The 23,982-nt window shown below is 48.2% G+C and overlaps 1 protein-coding gene across 1 annotated transcript in view; it reads left to right on the top strand.

Annotated features, from left to right (window-relative positions):
- PAK1IP1 (PAK1 interacting protein 1) overlaps positions 1-23,982 on the top strand; it is a 322,418-nt gene that overhangs the window by 222,107 nt on the left and 76,329 nt on the right. The gene's annotated exons all lie outside the window — the stretch shown is intronic.

Below are 23,982 nucleotides of genomic sequence, written 5' to 3'. Positions count from 1 at the left end.
CACCTGTGTGCATCCTGTACAGCTACCAGGCATTGTTCCTATGAGAGAGTGAAAACCATGCAGATGTTAGGATCTATGGTCATGGTCAATGTCTGCCACAGGGAGCAAATGGCTACAGTTAACAGAGCAATATATGAAATGTTTGCGAATGCTGTCAGAATCCACACCGGGGAGAAAACCAGGACGATACAAACACGTTGAATGCCACAGCCATAAGTGGCAGCAAAATGTTTGAATTTTAAGGGGTGCTACTGAATCAATAGTTTTAAGCATAGAGGCGTTATAAGTGTCAACAAGGACGTTAGGGTCACTTGTGTTAGGTAGTGCGCTGAGGGTCGGGATTACAAGGGGCATGATTGCATCAGCCGTAATATTCTGTTTGTTTCTGGTGGGGCACAGGGTTCTATAGGACAGTTTTGATATGAGCAGAGGCCATAATGAGCTCGAACTTGATAAGGTAGTGGTCTGTCCAAGTTTGTGGTGTGATGCCATTTACTGAGATGTTAGTATAAATCTGCTACCCAGTCGAGGGTCCTTCCTTTCTCATGAGTAGGTGGGGTGATTTTTTTTTTGAGTAAATCCTTGTTCAACCAAGGTGTTAGCTAGAGGGGTTGCAGGGATGTCATTAGGGTTGTTGTAGCCTAAATTGAAATCTCCTAGGATTATGGTTTGCGAGGTGGTTTTGATATCAGACAGAGTAAGGTTATTATGTCCTCTTTGAAAGTGTCTGAGGGACCAGGAGGTCTGTAGATAAGGTGGATGTGAGGTTTGGAGTTTGGCTGAGAAGATTTCACATGATGATAATGATGGTGAAGGGACTAATTTCATATCAAGTGTGTTCTTGAAGATGAGGCTGACGCCTCCACCTCTGGTTGTGGGTCTGCCAACTCTAATGATAGAATAGTTATCCGGGATAGCTAGTAGTAGTGAGGGGCCTGCTGACACATGCAGCCAGGATTCTGTTACTGGTAGGATGTCCAGGTTGTTGGATAGTATGGCGTCAGCTACATCAGTGCCGTGAGCAACTAAAGACCTTGTGCTAATTAAGGGTCATTTGAGAGGCTGTGTGGGGTTGACTGACGCAGTGTTGACAGTTTTCGCTTGTTTCAGAATTTCTGGGTTGAATTGTGCAGTTGTCAGTTTTGACTTGTTTCAAGGATGCATGCTTGCTGGCAGGGGAGTTGCTAGGTCTGGAAAAGACCCGGGGCTATGCTGATGTCGGAACTGTTGGGACTGGGGGCTAGCTAGCCTTTTGGTTGTAGCTCCTGAGATTCTATCCGGGGCTACCACCAAAAGACCAGGGGCTATAGCCCCCTTAGCCCCCCCCTAGCAACACCTCTGCTTGCTGGAATGGGCAGGGTTGGTGGCCCGGAGCCCCTTACGGTGGTTCACTGTAGTATTGGGGAGTGCATGACTAGTATGGTTCCTGTTAGATACAGGCTGATAATGTGAGAGTTAACCTAGTGCGAAGTCTGGAGTTTGAGTTTGGGCTAGGGTGAGTGGATAGCAGGTTAGTGGTACAGTTTGTGGTGCTCCTGTCAATGACGTGATTGGGGATCATCACCGTATTGGTCCTCGAAGTGTCTGAGTAGTTTGGGTAAGAATGTGGTGGGTTTGATTTTTGGCATCTGTGATGAAGGTATTTAGTGCTGGTAGGAATGGTTTGGCCTTAATTCTGTGGTCGACATTGTTGGAGGGGGTAGCATGTTAATGCTTAGCTGTGGTTCGATCAATGTAAGCCAGTGAACAATTAGTATGAAAGCAGGTAGTAGTAGAGGTAGGGTAAATGTGATATGCATAATGCACTAAGAAGGGCCCAGTTGCGTGATATCAGCACTAACAGTAGGGGGGCTCAACTGGGATGATCAGGAATTCTATCAGGGCTATTACGAAGCTAAAGCTAGTGAAGTATAGGCAAGGCCTACATACATTCACTTAAGATAGTTCAAGAAAAGGGCTAGTACGGCAAGAATATGCTTAGTCTAGAGCAGTCAAAATGGGCTAGGTTGACAAAAATTCACTTAGACAATTGTAAGCAAGATAGGCTGGTCCAATGCTAATGCAGAGCTAATATGGGTGTAAAGTAGTCAAAAAAACCACATTCATTTGCTTCTTGCTAACTCAAGAGTAGGCTAGCCCAACATGGATTCAATTGGTCTAAAACAGTTAATAATTGGCTAGGCCGACATGATATCACTTAGTCAATTGTAAACAAAATAGGCTAATGCAGAGCTAATGCTAGTGCAGGGTAGTCAAAATGAACATACATTCATATCATGTTAATTCAAGAGTCGGCTAGTTGGACATGGATTTACTTATTCTAGGGTAGTCATAATGGGCTAGGCCGAGATATGTTCACTGGGCGATTGCAGGCATGGGTAGGCTATCCTGACATAGGTTCACTTAGGTTAAATAGTCAAAAATGAGTTGGTCAGATATAGAATCACTTGGGCTAAATAGGATGGCCCTGCAGGGTTATTAAACAGTGTTAAGAACGGTTAAAATACGCTAGTCCGCCATGGAGGTTACATAGCTGCAGGACTAGTACAGTTAGGGAGAGCTAGGCTTTTGTATCGGGAGCGCCGTACAAATATGGGTACGTTAAAAGTTGGATATTAGAAGCTTGGACCGTGACCAGCTTGGGTCTTGAGCAGGGAATGCAGGCTAACAGTTGCACATAAAATGTTGGAGATGGTTACTAATCACAGCGGGTGGTTAGCATAAGCCTATGAAATAACATACATTCAAACATTGTCTTAATGCTGGCATTTAGGCGTACTCACTCGCTTGTCTACTGGGATAGTTCCATAAAGGTTCGGAAGGTTTTAGAGATGATCGGCGTATCTCGTAAGGGAAGTTCACACCAGGGTGGGTGCTGGCAGGGATAAGTCTATGTGCGCCCCGGTGCGAACAGGGGGCAAACGGCCTTATAGTGGCCTTGGATGTGGCCGCCGGCTCCTTCCGCCTACCAGCGGATGTTTGCAATAATATGGGCGGCGTTGCCTAGCAACCAAAAGGAAGCCGAGCCTCACTTTCATGCCGCATCGCGCTCGACATTTTGTGTAGATAAGCAAGTCGGCACAGTGCGGATCCGGGCTGAATAACAGCACTGCAATGTAGATTCAGGCTGTTAAGGAGGTCGAAAAAGGGGCCCAGGAAGGGCTGATGCAATGATGGCCTCACCAGTTGATCGCCATGTAATTGGCTTCGGGCGATGTCTTCATGATTCGCGTGGAGGGTTGCTCGGTCCACGTCTGGAGTCACGCTGCATGGAGGTCAGCATGGGTAGCTATTGGGGGCTCCTGCCCTCTCCACCAATGAGGGGCACACACTGTATGCCTCGTGATTGTTTTCAAGCGGTAGCTTCTGCGTCCGGGACACCATCACCCCGAGGTATTTAACAGTTTTTTGGTGCCACCGGAGCCCCTGCAGATTATCCGGTTCTGTAGTATTTCCGTTAACGGGATTAATTCGGACTTAGTTGTGTTTTATAACCTGAGTGGAATGGGAATTCTTCAACTTCATCCAACATGGGCTTTATGTTTGCATTTGGATTTCGTAGATACAGGAGGGTGTCATCTGTATATAGTGAAATCACTTGTGGATGTCCTAGAAAATGTATACCTCGGTGTACGTGAAGGTCCATTATCCAGCATGCAAGCGGTTCTATTGTAAGAGCAAATAGTGGGGAAAAGGGGTACCCCTGGCGTGTACCTCTTGGTAGTGTAAATTGCTTAGAGTAGTTGCCGTTTGTATGCACTTTGGCTGTCGGATTAGTGTACAGTAGTTTCACATAGTTTATAAATCCGTCCCCCAGGCCAAATCTTTTTAGTACTCCAAATAACAAATTCCACGAAACAGAATCAAATGCTTTTTCAGCATCTAGAATAACTGCCGCTGCAGAGGCATCCGGGTCTATTTGAGACATTATCCCGAAATAACCTTCGTAGATTCAGGGCAGTTCTGCCCGGGATGAAACCCGATTGGTCATGGTGTACTAAGCTAGCCATGCACGCGACCAATCTGCAAGTATTTTTGCAAATATTTTTGCATCAGCATTTATTTATGACGGTGGGCGATAAGAGGACATCTCGGAGGGGGATCTGCCCGGCTTAAGGAGGACTGTTATCGCAGCTTCGGATAATGAGGGTGGAAGTTGGCCGATGATGCACGATTCTTTCCACACCTTCAGTAGGCGGAGGGCAATTATGTCCTTATACGTCTTGTATCATTCTGTCCACAATCCGTCCGGGCACAGAGCCTTTCCAGAGGCAAGTGCAGTAATGTCTTCCGTGACACCTTCAAGCGTAAATGGACCACTTAACTTTTCTTTAGATTCGTTGTCCAGACAGGGTATGGCAGTTCCCCCAGATAATGATTTACCTCTTCCTTTGTGCTAGTGTCTGAGTTTGCATAGAGGGTTTGATAATAATTGAGAAATGTCGTATTTATCTCACCTGCATTAGTTACATAGTCTCCATCCACACCAGTAATGCCTGTAATGTGTTGCATTTCCCTCTCCCCTTTAACTATCCCCGCTAGGAGTCGGCCGGGTCTTTCTCCCTCACCATATTTATGGGCCTGGCTCAATTTCATTTTTTTTTAAAGATGTTTCCAATTCCCCATCTCTTTTCTAGTATTCTTGAGTATGCCGGTTGTAGAGGCCATCATCATGCCTCAGAATCATGCTTTAAAAGTTTCCTATATAATGGCATAACTTGTGACTGATCCCTTGTTAAAACTGAAGAAATGTTCTATTTCTACACTCAGTGTTAATTAATGTGGTGTCCATAAGTGCTGATGGAGCCATCCTCTGTAATGGGCGGGGTTTGACCTTGGTTGATAATTCAATGTGAATCACCACTGGTGCACGGTCCGACAGAGTGCGCTGCAAAATCATGGAATTACGTAATCTTTCCAACCACATGGCCGGTATCAACCAGAAGTCCATTCTGGATAGCGCATCATGTACCATGGAATAGTGCATGAATTCAGTTGTGTTTGGATGTTCTACTCCATCCGTCTGAGTGCGTGTTGTCATGATTTGGTGTATCATTTGGGCTGCTCTTGTGTTTCCTCGGCTTCTGGTGTTAGACCTATCTTTGGATATATCCAGTATCGTGTTGAAATCACCCCCCCCCCCCATAGAACGAGAACATCAGGTGCCTTTCCTAAGAGGGTGGACACGTGGGCATAAAATGTACGGTCTTCAATGTTCGGGCAATGTGTTTAACAATGTGATAGTCTCCTTGTTTATTGTTCCATTTGACAATCACGTATCTCCCACCAGGGTCTATATGGGTAGCCTCTGCAATACATTTTATGGACTTGTGTATTAGTGATTACTCCTCTTGCTTGCGATGAGTATACAGTGTAATATCTTTGCTTGCCCCATCTTGGTACAAGTTTGCAGTGAGTCATTTCTAAGTCATGTGTTTCCTGTAGCATCACTACATTAGGTGGATGTCGCTCCAAGTACGCCCACACACACCTTCCTGCTTTTATTGGATTAATTCCACGTACATTCCAAGATATCAATTTTAGCGTGTCAGCCATTTGTGCGTAGCATAGACATCTTATTATCCCCTGTATACTGGTATCCTGAATTATTGTCCGATAGTAGTGTCATCCCGTTCACCGAACTGCATATGTTATAACTTTTCCCTGCTTTTATTGAGTATGGTCCTGGTTGGTCTTTAGTTCCCAAACATCGCCACATTACCTTAACTTGTTTAACACCCTCCACCCGCACTATCTACCCCAACTCGATGATGTATTCCCCTGTTAACATTGGAAACTCCCCGAGGCACTTGATTGGCTGTTATGTCCTCCCAGCCAGGCTCCAGTTTGCCACAGTAACTCTAAATATAATATTTGTGTGCGCCAGGTTACTGTATTATACGATAAACGATTTCTACCATAGTTCCATGTCAGGCGTTTACATTACCCTCATCATTTCCCCCTCTTGGTAGCTGGTTCGGATCTCTGTTCTGGTGCAGCAGTGGGGCAGGTATGGAGGCCTTTACATAGTGGAGTCCGTCTGCAGGAGTTTCAAAAAAGGGTGCCCTGCCCCCATGCTGAATCCTTAATTTTGCACGGAAGATGAGAGAGTAGGGAACTCGGTGTGCTTGTAGAAGGTGCTTCACAGGGTCGTATGTTTTCCTCTGTGCTTGTATGCCAGCAGCAAAGTCTGGGTATATATGAATATTGCTTGACTCATACTGCAGTGTCCCAAGTTCTCTGAAAGAAGCCGGGAACGCTAGAGGTTCGAAGAACGGCAGTACTCTGACAAACAGCAAGGACGCAGCAACAAGGGCAACCGCTGCATACAACGCATACTGACTGAATCCCGCTACAGACTCTGTACCCGCACTAGCTAACCACATTGAGCATGGGAAAACCAAACCCTCCTGGCATCCAAGCCATACAGAGACTCACACTAAAATGAAGGGCGGGCGTAGTCCTGCACCCACGAGATTGAAAGATGGAGACCAACAATCCATCTCAACCCGAAGCGGAAAGTAAAGATGCGGAAGCATCACGCTGCGTTCTGACACTCAAGATCAGTGTACGGCGGCCAACCCGTAACTGCAGGTGAGGACATGGTATCCCGTACAAGTGTGGACCACACCATGGATAAAAAGTTAAGAATGCATCATCACTAATAAGAAGTGAAACCATTGCCCCCTAAAATCAATTCTTTTGTGTAGTTTGTTTTGTCAGTTGCACCAAAAAGACAAGCAGCCCCTGAGGAATTTCCGTAATGTCATTTAAATCTGATGTGGAGAAAAGAAACATGTTGGGGCGTATGAGTATGATTCAATAAGAATGCATTAGTGAGAATGAGTTGTAGTATATTTGATGCAAGTTTCATCTGATAATCTCTCTTGCACAGCACGCGTCACTTTATTAATACCAGTGTAACAATACAGAATAACACCTGTTGTAGAAAACTGTCTTTGTTTGTTGTGTGTATTGTACAAACAATATGTATACAAATAAAATATGTATTTTTGTAATCAAATCCTAGGTGTTTGACTAGTTTATCAAAATCCTAGATCAGACATGTTGGCCCCCTAATAGGAGTGGAACCTTTACTATACGGGACCTGTACCGTCCTGAAACACATTTCTATCCACAAGCACATTTGTTGTTAACTAAAGGTTCACAACCTTGCCGAGGGGTTGCTTGTAGAGGTAGGTTTTTCTCCCTCACGCCTCTCACTGTATTGCATTACATACCATAGTTCCAGGTCAGCCATTTACACTACCCTCATCATATACCTCTCTTGGTGGCTGGTTCGGATCTCTGTTCTGTTGCAGCGGGGGGGCAGGTATGGAGGCCTCTACATAGTGTAGTGCGTCCGCAGGAGTTTCAAAAGTGTGCTCTGTCCCCATGCTAAATCCTTAATTTTGCTGGGAAGATGAGGGAGTAGGGAACTCGGCGTGCTCGTGGAAGGCGCTTCACTGGGTTGTACGTTTTCCTCTGTGCTTGCATGCCAGCAGCAAAGCATGGGTATATATGAAAATTACTTGACTCACACTGCAGTGTCCCAAGTTCTCGGAGATTTTCAGGATAGTATTGCAGTCTCTGTAATTCAGCAGTCTGGCGATAATCGTGCGTGGAGGTGCGCCTGGGCACAGTGGTGGCGTCAGGGTTCGTTGTGCCCTCTCAACGAGGAACTGTGCAGAGAAAGAGGCAGTGTCAAACAGTTATTTCGAAGGGATTGTGTCCTCCGACGTATTCCTTATCTTTGATGGATCATCTCCCAGCTTGCTGGCCTCGGAAAAAAATTTCAGTAGAGGGCACTGCGCGTCGACGTCCCTCGAGCCGATGTCCCTCGACAGCCTCCGTATTGGCGCCGACGTCGTCATGCGTATAAATAAACTTGCGCAGCGTCCGTTGCTCAGTTCCTTTTTTCAGCGCTTCGTGGGGGCTCGGAATATCGTTGCTCAGTTCTTCAGTCAAATATACTTCATTATTCCTCATGAATACCGACTCGTACTCGATGGCTTCCTCATCTGAACCGACGACTCCACGGTCCGGCTTCAAAAAATGTTGAGGCTGTGGAAAGAAAATGTTGTTGACGGATCCTCACAGGATCGGTTGATGGTGCCTGGGAGTCGAGCACCTTTGTTCGGAGTTCGAGGACTGCATGTCGATGACGACGAAAGCCTTGAAGGAGCGTAAGGGGAAGCGTGAGAGAGGTAAGGCAGTTAAAACTTCTTCGAAAGTTTCCTCGGCAGAGTCGAGACATTAGTCTCCTCGCCATCACAAAAGACATTCTAGTTCTAGGTCTCGAAGCAGTTCCCATCACTCTTCGAGATCTAAGCATTCAAAAAAGAGACGTCGAAGATCCCCCTTCCGTTTCCCCGAAAAGGGTCTCCTGCCCTACAAAACATAGCTCTCAGGCTGAATGGGAGGAATTCAGGAAAAAGATGCTTAGCGTCTTCGAGAAAGCGGCCTCGACCCCCTCGAAGACTGCTGAGGGTGATACCCTGGGTGAAAGACCCGAAAAATCAAAACGCTGCGAGTCGCAGCACACGGCGAAAGAAGCCACTCAAGAGCGTCACAAACCCTCGAGTAAAGACAAAGTCGCGTCTTCGACGCCATTGTCGAAGATCCCTTTGACGCATAGATCGGCGTCTTCGACGACATTATCGAAGGGTTCTTCGACGCACAGGTTAGTCGAGTCGATGCCGTCTTTGATGCCGAGAAAGGACAAACCCACGGCCACCTCACAACCAGTGGCCATACCCAGAGCCTTGATCACGAGAATGTCGTCGACAACCTCGAGTAGAATTCCGATACTCTCAAGTTTATCGAGGCCTCTACCACCTTTCTCGACGCCTTTTTCGATGGCTTCGAAGCCTTTAACATCCACGTTTTCTCAGCCAATCATGACAAATTTGGCCCCTTCTGCTCTGGAAATGGGATTTATACCATTTTCAAGACCTGATCACTCCAGAGTCTTATCTATTTATGAAGAAGGGGAGGATTCGGATCAGGAAAGACCTTTTGAGTTGCAGGGATCTGCAACTCCTGTACCAGAGGAATTTACCTCTGAGGAAGGTAGGTTGAAAGACCTCCAAGAATGTTTACAGGAAGCAAGTGGGTTGGACACTTCCCCAGAACTGGAATTTGCCAGACCAGACCCAAGGGAACATGCTGAAACCCCTTATAGAACCTTGATGGCAAGGATAATAGTTTATGGGGTGGTCCACACCCTCACCTGCTTTTCAGCAAGACGACCTCAGACATCTTGGTCAAAGGTCCACAGGAAGATCCTGTGGTGCCGTTTTATGCGGCATTACAAAGGAGAATATTGGCAAACTGGGAAACGCCTGAGGTAATCCCGGCGGTTAACAAAAAATTATCAGCTAAATATAGGGTGTCTTCTGCTGACCCTGAATATTTATCCAAACACCCAACTCCGGAGAGTCTGGTTGTTCAGGCAGCTACTTCATCAGGTAGTAAATCGGCTTACCCTACTGTTCCACAGGACAGGGATGATCAGAGATATGACTCTATGGCCAAAAAAGTATTTTCTGCATGTAGCATGGCATTGAAATCCATCAATGCTACTTGTACGCTCGCAAGGTTCAGCCACACACTTTGGGAGTGTGCTTCATCAGCGGCTGACTGCCTCCCAGAGGGAGAAGAAAGGGAAGCGTTCCTAAACATTATCAAGAATGGTAAAGACGCTATGTGGAAATCCCTTCTGCTGACAGCATCAGCAGGGCCATGGCGGCAAGTAAAACAACCAGGAGATTTGCTTGGTTGCGGAAGTCTGGTTTTGCTCCAGATGTGCAAAGTAGACTCTTGAATATGCCCTTTGACGGCTCTTTCTTGTTTGGTAAGAAGGCGGATGACAGTTTAGAAAAGCTTCAAACATCAAAGGCAGCAGCAAAATCCCTGGGAGCTGCAATCCGTCAGACACCATATCACCCCTCAGGAACCTCTTGGAGAGGTAAGTCCTTTCGCTTCTATTCCGCATTTGTAAGAGGCAGAGGACAGCCGGTCCAAAGGGGTCAGAAAAAATTCACCCGAGGTGGACGGGTTAAAAATACAAAAGCCGCAGCAGCAGCAGGTGCCTCTTTACCCTCGGCATCTGCATCAGCCGCCTCCAAACCGCTCTGAGGACTCTCCTCACAAGACACCAGTAGGGGGAAGGTTAACTCAACATCTGACGGAATGGCAGGCTATTACGTCAGATGCTTGGGCATTGGAGACAGTTGCCCAAGGTTACTGCCTGCCTTTTCTACGCATCCCTTAGTCATCCACCGGGGAACAGCTCTCTGAAAGTTCCAGATCCGCTCCTCTTGCAGGAAATTGTAGACCTGCTAGAGAAAGGTGCCATAGAACCGGTACCTGTAGCGGGGAGGAACAAGGGCTGGTACTCCCTCTACTTTCTCATACCGAAGAAAGACGGAGGACTGAGACCTATCTTGGACTTACGAGAATTGAACAAGTTCCTCAGGAAGGACAAGTTCAAGATGGTAACTCTCTCTCAGATCCTTCAGGCCCTCCAGCTCCAGGACTGGCTGGTATCTCTGGACCTCCAGGATGCTTATTTCCATGTGCCAATCCATCTCAAACACGGGAAATACCTGAGGTTCGCAATTGGCGGCTCTCATTATCAATTTCGAGTTCTGCCATTTGGGCTGACCTCCGCCCCAAGGGTCTTCACCAAGCTAATGTTGGTAGTGGCTGCAAGTCTAAGGAGGGAAGGGATTCACGTCTACCCCTACCTGGATGATTGGGTGATCAGAGCTGTATCTCCGGAACAAGGTCAGATTCGGCTAGATTATGTCTGCCACTTCCTTCACAAACTGGGCTTCTCCCTCAATTTAAAGAAGTCACAGATGATGCCATCACATTGACTCCAGTTCATTGGAGCGGTCCTGGACACTTCCCTGGGAAAAGCCTCGCTACCAGAGGTGAGGGCTCAAGATATTCTGCAGATGGTCACCAAGTTTCAAAATGCCCAACGTCTCCCAGCCTTCGACTTTTTGAGGTTGCTAGGCCTCATGGCATCCTGCATCTTCCTTGTGCCAGAGGCTCGCCTGAGAATGAGATCTCTTCAGTGAGCACTGAGAACTCAGTGGTCGCAATTCTCAGGGAGAATGACGGGCCTCCTTCAGGTTCCGAACAAGGTGGCTCGAGACCTTCAGTGGTGGGCCTGCCAGAAAAACATCTTGAAGGGAGAACTGTTTTGGCAACCATGGCCGGAGATAACAGTAGTCACAGATGCCTCACTCACGGGGTGGGGAGCCCATACCAACGACTTGACCATCAGCAGTCGTTGGTCTCCGTCAGAGTCCAGACTACATATCAACCTGTTAGAGCTGAGAGCAATCAGACTAGCGCTGAAGGCTTTTCTGGCATCTGTACAGGGGAAAAATGTCCTGATAATGACGGACAACACAGTGGCCATGCACTACCTCAACAAAAGAGGGGGCGTAGGATCACTGCCACTGTGCAGAGAGGCAATGCAGCTCTGGTTTTGGGCAATTCAAGAAGGAATCTCTCTATCGGCAGTTCACCTAGCCGGAGAGAAGAATTTGACGGCGGACACTCTGAGCAGGCAGGGCACAGTCTCCCACGAGTGGGAACTAGCTCAGGAAGTCCTTCAGGAGATCTTCGCCCTTTGGGGAACCCCTCAAGTGGATCTGTTCGCCACCAGTACCAACAGGAAGTGCGATCTGTTTTGTTCAAGGAAATTTCCCCCGACAGGAGCTCTAGGGGACGCGTTCGTAGTGGACTGGGAGTTTCCACTCCTGTACGCGTTTCCACCAGTCCCTGTCATTCCTCAAATTATCAGGAGGTTGAGAAGATTCCGGAGGACCATGATCCTAATTGCCCCAGGAGAACGTGGTACCCGGACCTTCTGGACATGTCCATCTGCCCTCCAATTCGTCTTCCACTCAAGGAGAATCTTCTCTCACAGAAGGGAGGTCAGGTTCCCCATCCAGACATCAGAACCCTCAACCTTCACGCCTGGCTTCTGAAAGGTTGAGATACAAGGATTGGGACCTCCCTGATGACGTCATGGAAGTGTTGCTTTCGGCCAGAAGGCCAGCAACAAGGTCTTTATACTGCTGCCGTTGGAACAAATTTTGCATCTGGTGTAGAGAATATCGACCCCTTTTCATGTGGTACACCAACAGTGTTATCCTTTCTACTCTACTTGGCAAATTCAGGCCTTCAAGTTGCCACTATCAAGGGCTATCTCGCAGCGCTATCGATCTTCAAGCACACTGCAGAGGAGCCATCGTATTTCAAATTACCCTTAGTAGTACAATTTCTAAAGGGATTAACTAATGTCTATCCTTCAAGACCGTTCCAGGTTCCTTTATGGGACTTAAATTTAGTCTTAAATTTCCTTTCGAACCACTCCTCTTGTTTGCTAAGATTTCTCACCCTTAAAACTGTCTTATTAGTGGCTTTAACATCTGCTAGAAGGGTGAGCGAATTACAAGCTCTATCTTGTAAACCCTCTCATACAATTTTTCATAAAGACAGTTGTCCTACAGGTGAAGCCTAATTTCCTCCCAAAGGTGGTTTCTGAATTCCACATCACTCAGAAAATTACCTTACCTTTGTTCTATCCGCCTCCCCATCGGGGAAAGAGGAAGAAAGGCTACATAGGCTGGACCCAAGGCGGGCTTTAAGCTTTTACATCAGCAGACTTGCTAGGATTAGGCAAGCAGACCAACTGTTCGTAGGTTACTCAGGGCACAAATTGGGACTACCGATAACAAAACAAACCATTTCCAGATGGATTATTTTGGCCATTCTGGAATGTTACAAACTAGCACGGAAAGTGCCTCCTCAAAATCTTAGGGCTTGTTCAACCAGGGGTATCGCAGCCTCCTCGGACCTCCACATACCTTCACAAGATTTTACAACCTGGATTCCTCCTCTAGTCAAGAGACTAGGTTTGGCAAAGCCGTATTACATTCTGTTCATTCCTAAAAGGAAACATGGCATTTTACTCCCACCTCCAATTACACACCACTGCTATGGGAGTCTATCAAAGATAAGGAGTACATCGGAGGACACAATCCCTTCGAAGAACAAGTTACTTCTTACCTGGTAACGTTCTTTCGATGGGATGTTCCTCCGACGTATTCCTGATCGCCCCCCCATCCATCCCTGCAGTAACACTACCCTTGTGGTTGCAGCTTACGCTCCTTCAAGGTCAATAACCAATTCATGTAAAACAACTGTTAACGTCAAAACGGAACTGAGCAACGGACGCTGCGCGTGTCTATTTATATGCGTGATGACGTCGGCGCCGATACGGAGGCTGTCGAGGGACATAGGCTCGAGGGACGTCGACGCGCAGTGCCCTCTTCTGAAAAAACTTTCCGAGGCCAGCAAGCTGGGAGATGATCTATCAAAGATGAGGAATACGTTGGAGGAACATCCCATCGAAAGAACGTTACCAGGTAAGAAGTAACTTGTTCTTTAGGAGAGTCTCAACAAAGGGCTCCATCGAGCCTTTGCATGCGGATTCCGGCACCCCAATAATGCGAATGTTATTGCGCCTGGAACGGGACTCCAGGTCCTTACGTTTACTCCTGATCTTAGTAAATTTTGCATTCAGGATCGTTATGTCACGGTCATGCTGGGTAAGTGCATCTTCCGCTGTGCTGACTCTAGTCTCTACTTCGTTAATGCGTCTGCTTTCTTTCTCGAGTTTTGCTTTTAGAGATCCCATTGTTGAGGCGATGTGGTCAAGCTTGACGTTGATTGCCATGAATCCGCTCTGCATTGTGTGGAGGAGGTAGTCAACTTGTGTATTTTCTGCCATGGTTTCTCCCTGACCAGCGTTGGTGTGTGGCCTCTTCCGGAACTGAGGGCCAGCGGGCAGTGAATGAGTCCATGGGGCCCTTTTTCTTATTGATGCCTCAGTGTCAAATACTGAGTGCGCGCGTTGTCAGCTAGTACATACCCGTTGTCATGGACAGCAGGCGTGCATGTCCAGACATGCACAGCCCGGATAGTAAATAGCACTTTTTTCCTGGATACACATGGCTTCTTACGCTCTCGCAGCAGGGCATTCCTTGGTGGAGGCTGTGTCGTCCTTTACTAGTAACCAGTTCTTGTTACTCGTAGTTTATCTCTCGCTACTTCCCTTATGTAGTTACCGAACTTGCGACCCTCTATTTTCCAGTTATCTATTATGAGAGGTAATTTACTGTTCCACTGATAGTGGTTCTACCTGATTTTGTCTCTGCAGGGGCTCCTGTCCTTCTGCATATCTAGACAGTGAGTGATGCCTTAAGACCTCCCATTGCTACACCACACCCGGTGGCATTTTTGCTGCGGGCAGTAACCTTATTTTACCTCTGTGAGAGCAGAGTACTGTTGACATACAGGTGAGCTTAATGGCTATCTACCTCTTGTACCTCCAATTGTGCCAATTACTTTTCTGTGCTATTTTAGTATTGTAGAGAAGTGTTTTTTAGCTAATTCAAAAAACATTAATGAGCGTTTTTCATGTAATAGTTACAGGTTATGAGCTATTTACCAGCCTACCACAACCTGATCCACTAAAGTTGTGAGCCCCCACAAGCGCCACTGAAGGTAATTTGAATCCTTCGTTTGGTCCTATTATTCACCTTTTCTAGGGAATTTGACAAATCAACCTAGCTACGTTTTGTTATGTTATATATATTTGTATAGCGCACAGTCGCCCAGAGGCATCATGGCGCTGGTGGGGAAGCTGCGAGCTCAGGAAACGCAATAAGGGCGGAAACGTTAGAACAGGGTGGTCTTCAGAGCTTTCCTGAAAGCCAGATGATTAGCCGAGGATTTAAGTGATAGTGGCAGAGTGTTCCATAGCTTGGCTGCGGTAATAGAAAAGGCTCTGCCGCCATGTCTTTCCCGGTTGAACCTGGGAACCTTAAGAAGGTTGGTTGTAGAGGAGCGAAGGTCACGATCCGGGATATATCGGGAAAATTTAGCTTGAAGGAATTCCGCTCCTAAGCCATGAATTGCCCGGTGGACAATGCATAATGACTTAAACTTAACACGCTGTGCCACCGGGAGCCAGTGGAGACGGCGAAGTACCGGTGAGATGTGGGTGCCATAGGGGGGACCCAGTGGCCAGTCTGGCTGCCAGATTTTGCATACGTTGGAGGCGTTGTAGCAGACCCGTCGGTTGGGATAAGTACAAGGAATTACAATAGTCCAGCCGTGAGAGAACCAGTGCCGCCACCACCGGGGGGACGCATGGTTTCTGGGATCATAGGTAGCACCTTCTTTAGAACCCAGATCTGGTGGTGTGCGGACTGACAGACAGCCGAGACCTGATTTGACATAGAAAGGGAGGCAGAGAGGATAACCCCCAGATTCTTTACCTTGTTCACAGGACAGGTTTTGAGCGTACTATTTGTCCACTCTTCTTTTAAACCCACAGGTTGCACGCCCACAGCCGTCCTTTCTCTTAGAGAAGGATACAATTGTTTTATTTGGATGTTCGTGACTTTTACAACCCTCCTGATGAATGTTCTTTGAGTGACTCCCCAAGAACTGAAACATGTCGAGACACCTTCCTGGAAATATATACAGGAAGATAATTTGTTCTATCTGACAATAATAAGAAACTGATGCATTTCCCGATTTGTGTTATATGTATCCATAACCTTGTTTGAATTTACCATCAATTGTAACTGACAAAGTCTTATGGTTTATGTGAATGTTATAAAGTGAGTGATTTGGTATTTTGTTACTAATGTTTTGATTAAACGTGTATATATTGACCTTAAATGGATCCAGTTTAATTGTATGTGTTGTGCAAGCTGTGCTTCAAGCTCTCATTTATATATTGATTATTAGTATGCTATGCTGTTGCAGGGAGACCTTGCTGCAGTACCCGTCTTTTCGCTATCCTAGCACCAGTTTGTTAGATTATTCTCACCATAAGATCTTTAATTGCCTGCTGTTCCTGGGACCACTCCTGTCTAAGTACCGTATTGCAGCACGTATCACTGTTGTTGCCAATGTTTGTAAGACCTCCCCAGTATGCATGCTTCTATACCAGACCGAGACTATTTGTTCGCGCAGATCAGGCACAGTCAGGGGTATGTCGTTTTACTCAGATCAATGTCTAGTCCTCTAATGTATAGGGGTGGAGTGTAGTGTATTATCTTGGTCCCAGCGCAGTTGCAGGGGTCTTTTATGGACATGCTGTTGACGTTCTGTGTATTCCACTGGGATGTTTAAGTGGCGTTGTACCTCGGCCCTCTAAGGTTTTTCATGCCCCTTCCTTCTTATATTGTGAGGGGAATCCAGCTCAATCTGAAGGGCAGTGCTCAATGCCTCTTGATCCTGCAGGTAATGCCAATGGGATTACTCCAGGCCCACCAGTTGGGTCGCAATGCAGTTTCATGAGATCTGCATGCATCCAACCTCTTAAGGCCTCCATGAGGCTAGGTGAAGTAAACGCAGGCCTCCGCAGTGCTGATGGCTTTATATTCATGCGGCCATGCATCACACTCCCGGCCCCCCTCACGTTGCCCATGGTGGACGCGCCTCCGCTTGATGAGGATTAATACACACCAAGTGTATGAGCGTCGGAGCGTTAACGGGGTGCCTCTTCGGATTCCGATTAATTGCGGCTCGTGTCATCGTGGCAGCCGGTAGCGGCATTCACCCTGAGAAGCCCATGATCTGGTGTCAAGAGGCAGATGGCGTGTTGTCCCTCAGTGGAGGACAAGGCGAGGCACAGTGGGACTCGCTGCCTTTGTGTTGGGACGAGCCGATATTTCCTTTTTGTTGTTTGCATCCGACCTCCATCACAGACCCTGTCAGCGCAGATCCTGTGTACCTCCTTCAGCTCCAGTCGCAGGCCCGTGTTGTAAGGATCGCTTATTTCTTCGGGTTGTTTTCCCCTACGATTGGAGGCAATGATCTTCCTCCAGTTCTTCCACTATGGTCGGATTGAGCAGACACACTGGGCACAAGTCACTGCATTTGTGGGCTTCCAACTCTCACCCGCAGCCTCAGAGTAGACTCCTCCATCCCTGGATGTCTGCAACGGCTGCTGGTGGCGCTCCTCTGCGCCTGCTTTCCAAAGTCTTTAACGTCTCTGAGGGGGCTGCAAGGTCCAATACCTGGCCACTCGGTGCCCAGACCAATGTTCATTCCATACCGATAGGTTATATTGCTGAAGTAGGCACAAAGGATTTATACATTTAAGGATTATCAGTGGGACCAGAGCCTTTGTATCAGGCGGCCATTGCTCTTGGTTGCTCAACAGCGCCCCCAATAGTTTAACTTCTTAGAGACGTCTGAGATATGAGGAGAGGAGAGGGTGGAGTTGAAAATGACCCCCAAGGTTCTTAGTCTCACAGGTAGGAGCAGGAAGAGGGCCCAGAGTTGGCGACCAGAGAGAGATGGGAAAGGCGGGAGCTGCTGCTCCGATGAGGAGGATCTCTGTCTTACTGGCATTAAGGCAGAGATCATTGGCAGCACACCACTCCTGAACTGTGGACCGACGGTCCTGAATGAGAGGAGTAGACAGCTGAGGGGAGCCTGAAAGAGAGCTGGGTGTCATCCGCATACGCATAACACTGAAAGTTGGAGCAGAGAGTAACGAAGCAGTGGGTAAGAGGTGCCAGGTATTAGTTGAACAGCCAGGAGGAAAGGTTAGACCCCTGGGGAACACCACAGGTAGGGGGAGAGAGGGAGAGAGATAGAAGAGAGGAAGGGCCCCAGTTGGACCTGGGAGGGTTGGTCAGTGAGAAAGGTGGTCAGCCAGGCCAGGGCCTGGTCGGTGATACCCAGGTTATCAGAGGAGCTTGAGCAGGATGGCATGGTTGACTGTGTCAAAAGCAGAAGAAACATAGAGGTGAATGAGGATAGAAGGAAGGTTAGAGAGCTGGTCTTCTAGGATGTTCAGGAGAGCACTTTTCGTGCTTCTGGTCACTCTGAAGCCAGACTGATGGTCATGCAGACAACCAACAGATTCAGTGTGAAGGTTAAGCTGGGAGATGGCCAGCTTTTCCAAGGGTTTGCCCAGAAAAGGAGTGATGTAGATCGGCGGCTAGCCGGAGAGGAAGGATAGGCAGAGGGCTTCTTTAAGAGGGGCTCGGGGTGTACAAGGGAGTGCTTCAGGGGGAGGGGAAAATTCCAGTGGGAAAAAGGGTGATTGCAGAAATCGGCCAAGGCTGGAGCAAGGGTTTCGATGTGGTCCTTGATTGTTCTGGAAGAACCTGTTCTGATGAGACTTTCATAGATTGGACTTGTCTAGAAACGTTGTTTGGGAGGAACAAGGTGAAGGAAGAGAAGGGGGAAGAAGAGGAGGCCACAGGAAGGCCAGGAGTGGAGGAGGAGGAGGAGGAGGAGGAGGAAGAAGAGGAAGATAGGGTAGACAGGATGTCCTGAGTTTGAGTGATGAAATGCGAAGCCAAGGCCGTACAGAGGGCCTGGGAGGGAACATGAGAGGTAGAGACTGGAGCAGGATTAGCCAGCTCCTTCCAGATTTTGAAGAGCTCGGCCGAGTTGTTGGATGCCGCAGAGACACAGGCTTGGATGTGAGCTCTTCTGGCGAGGACATACTGCCTTTGGAGCAAGCGGCAGGCCAGGTTGTCGGAGGGTGCACCTGTTGCCCTCCACTTCCTCTCTTCAACCCTGCACTTTCGTTTAAGGGTGACAGGGTCATAGTCCTATCAAGTGTTGCACTTGGATTTGAGCTTCAAGCGGATCCTCATGACAGTGTCAGAGATAGAAAGATGAAGGTTGGACAGGGCTATGTCTGGGTGTGAGTCAGCCAAAGGTGAAGGAGGAGAGAAAGTAGCAGCAAAAGCCTCCACAAACACACGCTTCATGGGTCGGATGGCCGAGAAGGTAGGTGGCAGTGAAAGAGTTAGCTTGGCTTGAGGGGTAAGAGAGAGAGCGAGAGAGATGGGAAGAAAAGAGAAAGTGATCACTCCAGGAGAGCGGAGTGTTGAGAGGGTAGGAGAGGGGGAGGTCTGAGGAGATCAGAACATCCAGGGTGTGCCCTGCAGAGTGAGCAGGGCCAGAGGGAAGAATAGAGCGCGGGAGGGAGGAGTCGCAGAGGTTGCAAAAGAGTCCTGCATAAGTACAAGAAGCATCTAGGTGGATGTTAAGGTCTCATAGGAGAAGTTGAGAGCTAGAGGCGATGTGGGAGGAGGGAGGAGGAGAGGTCTGCCCACTCGGAGAAGAAGGAGGCAACCCGGCCAGTAGATTGTGGTCACAGTGAGAGAAAAGCCAGGAGAGAGAGAGAGAGAGACAGACAGACACTCCAGACCAGGCATTCAAAGGAGGAGTATAAGAAAGATAGAAGCAGGGATCCACTCCGGGAAGATCAAGGCTACACCCCCACCACAACGGTTGGTTCTGGGCGCAGAGTTGATCTTGTAGCCATCAGGAAGAAGCGTTTCAAAGCTTGTGACAGAGCTGGCCGTGAACCACGTCTCTGTCAGATCGAAAACATCCAGATTGAGTTCTCCAGGTGAAGGCAGATGTCGGAGGAGTGTTTGACAGCTGAGCGAGAGTTGCAATATGGAGCAGGTTGCCCCCTTTCAAGGAATTCCGTGGAGGGGTACAGATCAGAGGTACGCCCTGTGGAAGTGTTGAAGGTCCCCGAGGGTGGGCACACGAGGAGGAAGGAGGAGAGGGCAAGGTAACCAAGGAGGAGGAGGTGGGTACCAGAGGGGTGGTGGAGGAAGGAGGTAACAGGGTGGCTGGAGAAGCAGCAGAGGCAGCCATAGAGAACAGTCACAAAGTACACAATAGGTTGGAAAGGGGGCTAGGAAAGGGGAAGGAGAGGGCATGCAGGGGATGCAGAGGGCATGCAACCGAGTGGAGTAGACCGGCCTAGAGTTGCGAGGGATTCTTTGTATTCTCCGCAGAGACTCAAGAGTGTCTGAGAAGGCAGGAAGTTACATTTGTTGCAAGATAGACTTGTAACAGTGGTGGTCTAATTAAGTGATTCTTTTACTTAATACTATTTCTGATGCTTGTTAATCTGCTTAGTCACATGCTGTGCATATGGTCCGACATCCAATGGTAACCGAGTATTGCATCTTGCCTTTCGGGGACTGAAGGGGGACGTCGGCATAGGCGTGTCTGTAACACTATCCCTATCGTGACGTGTGTAGTGCCAAAAATCCCTCACGCGCCCAGGTCCCTCAGATAGTTTTTAACTGGTCGCCCTATAGCGGAGCTCTTACTAGAGACATTGTTTATCTTTACCGAATTGTCGGTTTATTCCCTGTTAAGTCACTTCGCCAATAACAACAACTTCAACTAAGACTACGGGGGAATCGTCTACGGCTGTGGATTTCGGCGCCTAAGATCCGGCAGCCGCATTGTCCACGTTGTCGGGCCCTCTGGCCGACCTATACAGTAGGGAGAGTGGGGTCGGGGTGGCCATATTGTTTAGTATGTCTTTCCTCCTTTCCCCTTTCGGTCTGGTCATCCTTCCCTTTTGGTATGGAAAGGATCCTTTTAGATTCTGCCCTAAGTGAAGGGTTAGATATCCTTGGAAGGATGAGCACAGGACGCGTAACGCCTGTCTCCCCCTAGAGCACGACAAGAAGCAGTGTGCGGCGTGCAAACTCATTCGGCCCAAGACCCTTAAGGAGCGGCGTGCAAAGCGGTGGGCCGCGTACGGTATGTCACGCGTGGATGTCATGATCTCTGCTTCCAAAAGGCCAGGACTTACCCAACTCCCTTGGAAGCAGACCCACAACCCAGGTTCCGAGTGCCAGCCAGTCCCAATTGGGACCTTTTGGACCCTGTCCTGGCGCCAGTGGCGCCAGGCTCATAAATATGCCCAGTCCCAGCGCTGCAAGCGCCGGGCTCATAATGCTTGGGTGGACTTACCTGCAGCAGACCATGCTGCTTACTTACCTGCCAGTTGAACCCCTGATCCTCTTCTGTTTGGGACTACTTTTCCTGTTGGGTGGGGCAGGAGCCACTCCCTAGGTTCAGAACACTGGAACTCTTCTGGAAAGCAGGAACTCTTTTCTTACCTAGGCGTGGCTGTGGAAGGAGACATCTAAGCACTACAGGAGGCTATTTAAACCACACCCGATGGATGAATCTTGCTTTGCGTTATTCTGCATCCTCTGCAGCAGAACGCTCATCGTGTCTTCTGCATCTAATCCTGGGCCTAAAGGAAAAAGGCTTACCATCCTGAATCCAGTCTTCAGCAACGTCTATAAAGACAAGAAAGAACAGGTTAGCACTACGGTCTTCAGTGACAGCTCATCTCTTACCTGGTTCATCGGCTGTCATCAACGCCTCGCGCAGCATTCCTGCATCTGAAAGACAAAGGCTTACCTACTCTTCACGCGCTCCGGAGGTCATCGCACTGCATTCTGGCATCTGAAAGACAAAAGCTTTACCAACTCTTCGCACGCTCCGGAGGCCTTCGGCGCTGCATCCCGCATCTGTAAGACAAAAGAAGGTGCGTTTGAAGACATTGGGTAACGTTAAATACTCACGTGCCATTACTCCATCCACGCCGAACTCAGTGGGCATTCCGGCATCCTTCAGCAGCTCCGAACTGGTACCTGCAAAATAAAAGGACAGTTAGTCTGCATCGTGAAGCAAGCAACAAGCGCTTACTTACGCGCTTCCAGGCGCTTCTATTCCGCATACGGGTCCATCCTCAACTCACTTCAGCCAGTCAACCGCCATCGCCGGAACCCTGCAAAATAAGAGACAGCATTACAAAAGACTTTTAAAGACATTTGAAATATTCGGAACTCACCGTTCGTGAAGTAAACGACGAACAGCAGTCCTCTGAAGTCAAGAGGCCTGCGCTACCTATCCAGTGAAGAAACTGGTTACAGCACCCTGCCCCGAGGCAGATGGAGAGCTCGGCGTTCACTTACCTAAGGTGAGAGCGTTAACCTTTGGGGTTCTACAGGAGAGGAGAAAGGGAAGAAGAGAGAGACATTCAATAACCCCAGTTCATTAATCCCATATTTTCTATCTGCAGACATCTTACTCTTCGAGTCAGGCATACAGTGCACAGAGGTCCAGCCCAAAGAGCCAACCGGGTGCTACACATCACTTTTGAAGATACGGTAGTCGCCCAGTCAAGACCGGCGCCTCTGCGAGAATCAGGTGAGCGTTACAGAACGCAAAGCCTACCGCAAAACTCTCGCCCAGGCGCTATGGAAACCTCAGATACCGACCACCTAGCCCGGTTACTGGGGGAACTAAGGGCAGAAGTGCATGCAGCTCGTCCGGAAACGAATGCTCTAAGAAGGGAACTAATTATTTCCAAGGAGCGAACAGACGATCTTGCTAGACAATTGCTACAGTCACAAGCCGGACAGACCCCGTTACCCGCATCAGGGGCAAATCTTCCTTCAACATCCCCTATGAATCCAGTGCAGATCAACCTACCTGGGAATGTACCTTTGGCTCCGCCCGAACGATTTTCTGGTGACCCAAAGAGGTTTGCAGTATTTATCAATCAGTGCCGGTTGCATTTTTTATGCCGGCCAGCAGCCTTTCCAACTGATCAAGCTAAAGTAGCTTTTGTGCTTTCGTACCTTAGTGGCAATGCGGCAGACTGGTCGATCCCTCTAGTTAATCAAGATGATCCGGTTCTCCATGATTTTCAAGCCTTTCAGTTTAGTATGGAAAAACTGTTCGCAAGACATTCACAGGGGCAGGCCTTGGACAATGAGCTTCTTTCGTTGCGACAGGGTAATCAAGACCTTTTGGCTTATATTGCATCTTTCAACAGACTAATAGTGGAAACTCAATGGCCTGAGGACAAAAGGATTACGCTGTTTTATAGAGGTCTACGTGGAGAGCTCAAAGACGTTTTAGCCCAAGTAGTGAATCCCCCACAAGACTGTTCGGATTATATAGACTTAGTCGTTCAAATAGATCACAGACTGCAGAACAGGAAGGCCGATCGTTCCAAGTTTGATGCTCGAGTATTTTCCAAACCACCAACTCCTTCCAAAGGAGTAGACTCCGGGGAACCCATGCAAATAGGGGGCCTGAAAGGACCACTAACACAAAAGGAGCGGGAAAGGAGAAAACAGTTGCAATTATGCCTCTATTGCGGAAACTCAGGGCACTTTCTTCGAGACTGTCCGGTGAAACCAGCCAAGAAGGCGGTAGGAGCTGCAATTACCAAGGTCACAAACTCTGAGCAGGGAAACGACCTCGCCCGACAAGAATAGAGGTCCTCTTGCCGAGCGTTAAAACCAGTTACGTGACCTCGCATTTCGTGATACCTATGGTCCTCATTAGCCCTGATCATCCGGATCGATTACATGCGATTGAAGCTTACGTCGACAGCGGTGCCATCGGCAATTATGTGGATCAGGAAATGGTTTTGAGGATGAATCTAACTCTTTGCCCCAAGGCTGTAAAGGACGTCATTACTACGGTGGATGGTACGGAGATAGCCTCCGGACCAGTAACGCAAACCACTCAAGAAGTGACGCTAGTAAGTCAAGATGGACACCATGAGAAGATCGTGTTCGATGTGATCAAGGCCCCTCAGTTCCAGATTATTCTAGGGATACCTTGGTTAGAGAAACACAATCCTCGGATCGATTGGCGAGCAAGAACGGTTCAGTTCCCAGAATGTGTCTCTACTTGTCACCCTCCACCTGGTGTTGCTCTAGCAGCAATTTCTTCGGAGACTCCCCAGTTACCTCCCGAATACCTAGAATTCCAAGATGTTTTCCGGAAGGATCAGGCTAACTCTCTACCTCCTCATAGGTCCTATGACTGCCAGATAGACCTGATACCTGGATCTACTCCTCCGTGTAGCAGAATTTATGCCCTCACCGAGCCTGAGAACCTTCACCTCCGACAATACCTGGATCAATACCTAGCAAATGGGTTTATTCGTCCTTCGAAGTCCCCTGCTTCTTCAGCTTTGTTCTTCGTTCCAAAAAAAGAAGGGGACCTTAGAACTTGTATAGATTACCGCGCCCTGAACCAGATCGCCGTTAAGAA

This window comes from Ambystoma mexicanum, chromosome 5p (genome assembly GCF_040938575.1).
Source record: "Ambystoma mexicanum isolate Mex_15411 chromosome 5p, UKY_AmexF1_1, whole genome shotgun sequence".
Taxonomy (NCBI): Eukaryota; Metazoa; Chordata; class Amphibia; order Caudata; family Ambystomatidae; genus Ambystoma; species Ambystoma mexicanum.
Note: the sequence above shows the minus strand (reverse complement) of the source record. Positions and strands in the feature narration are given on the sequence as shown.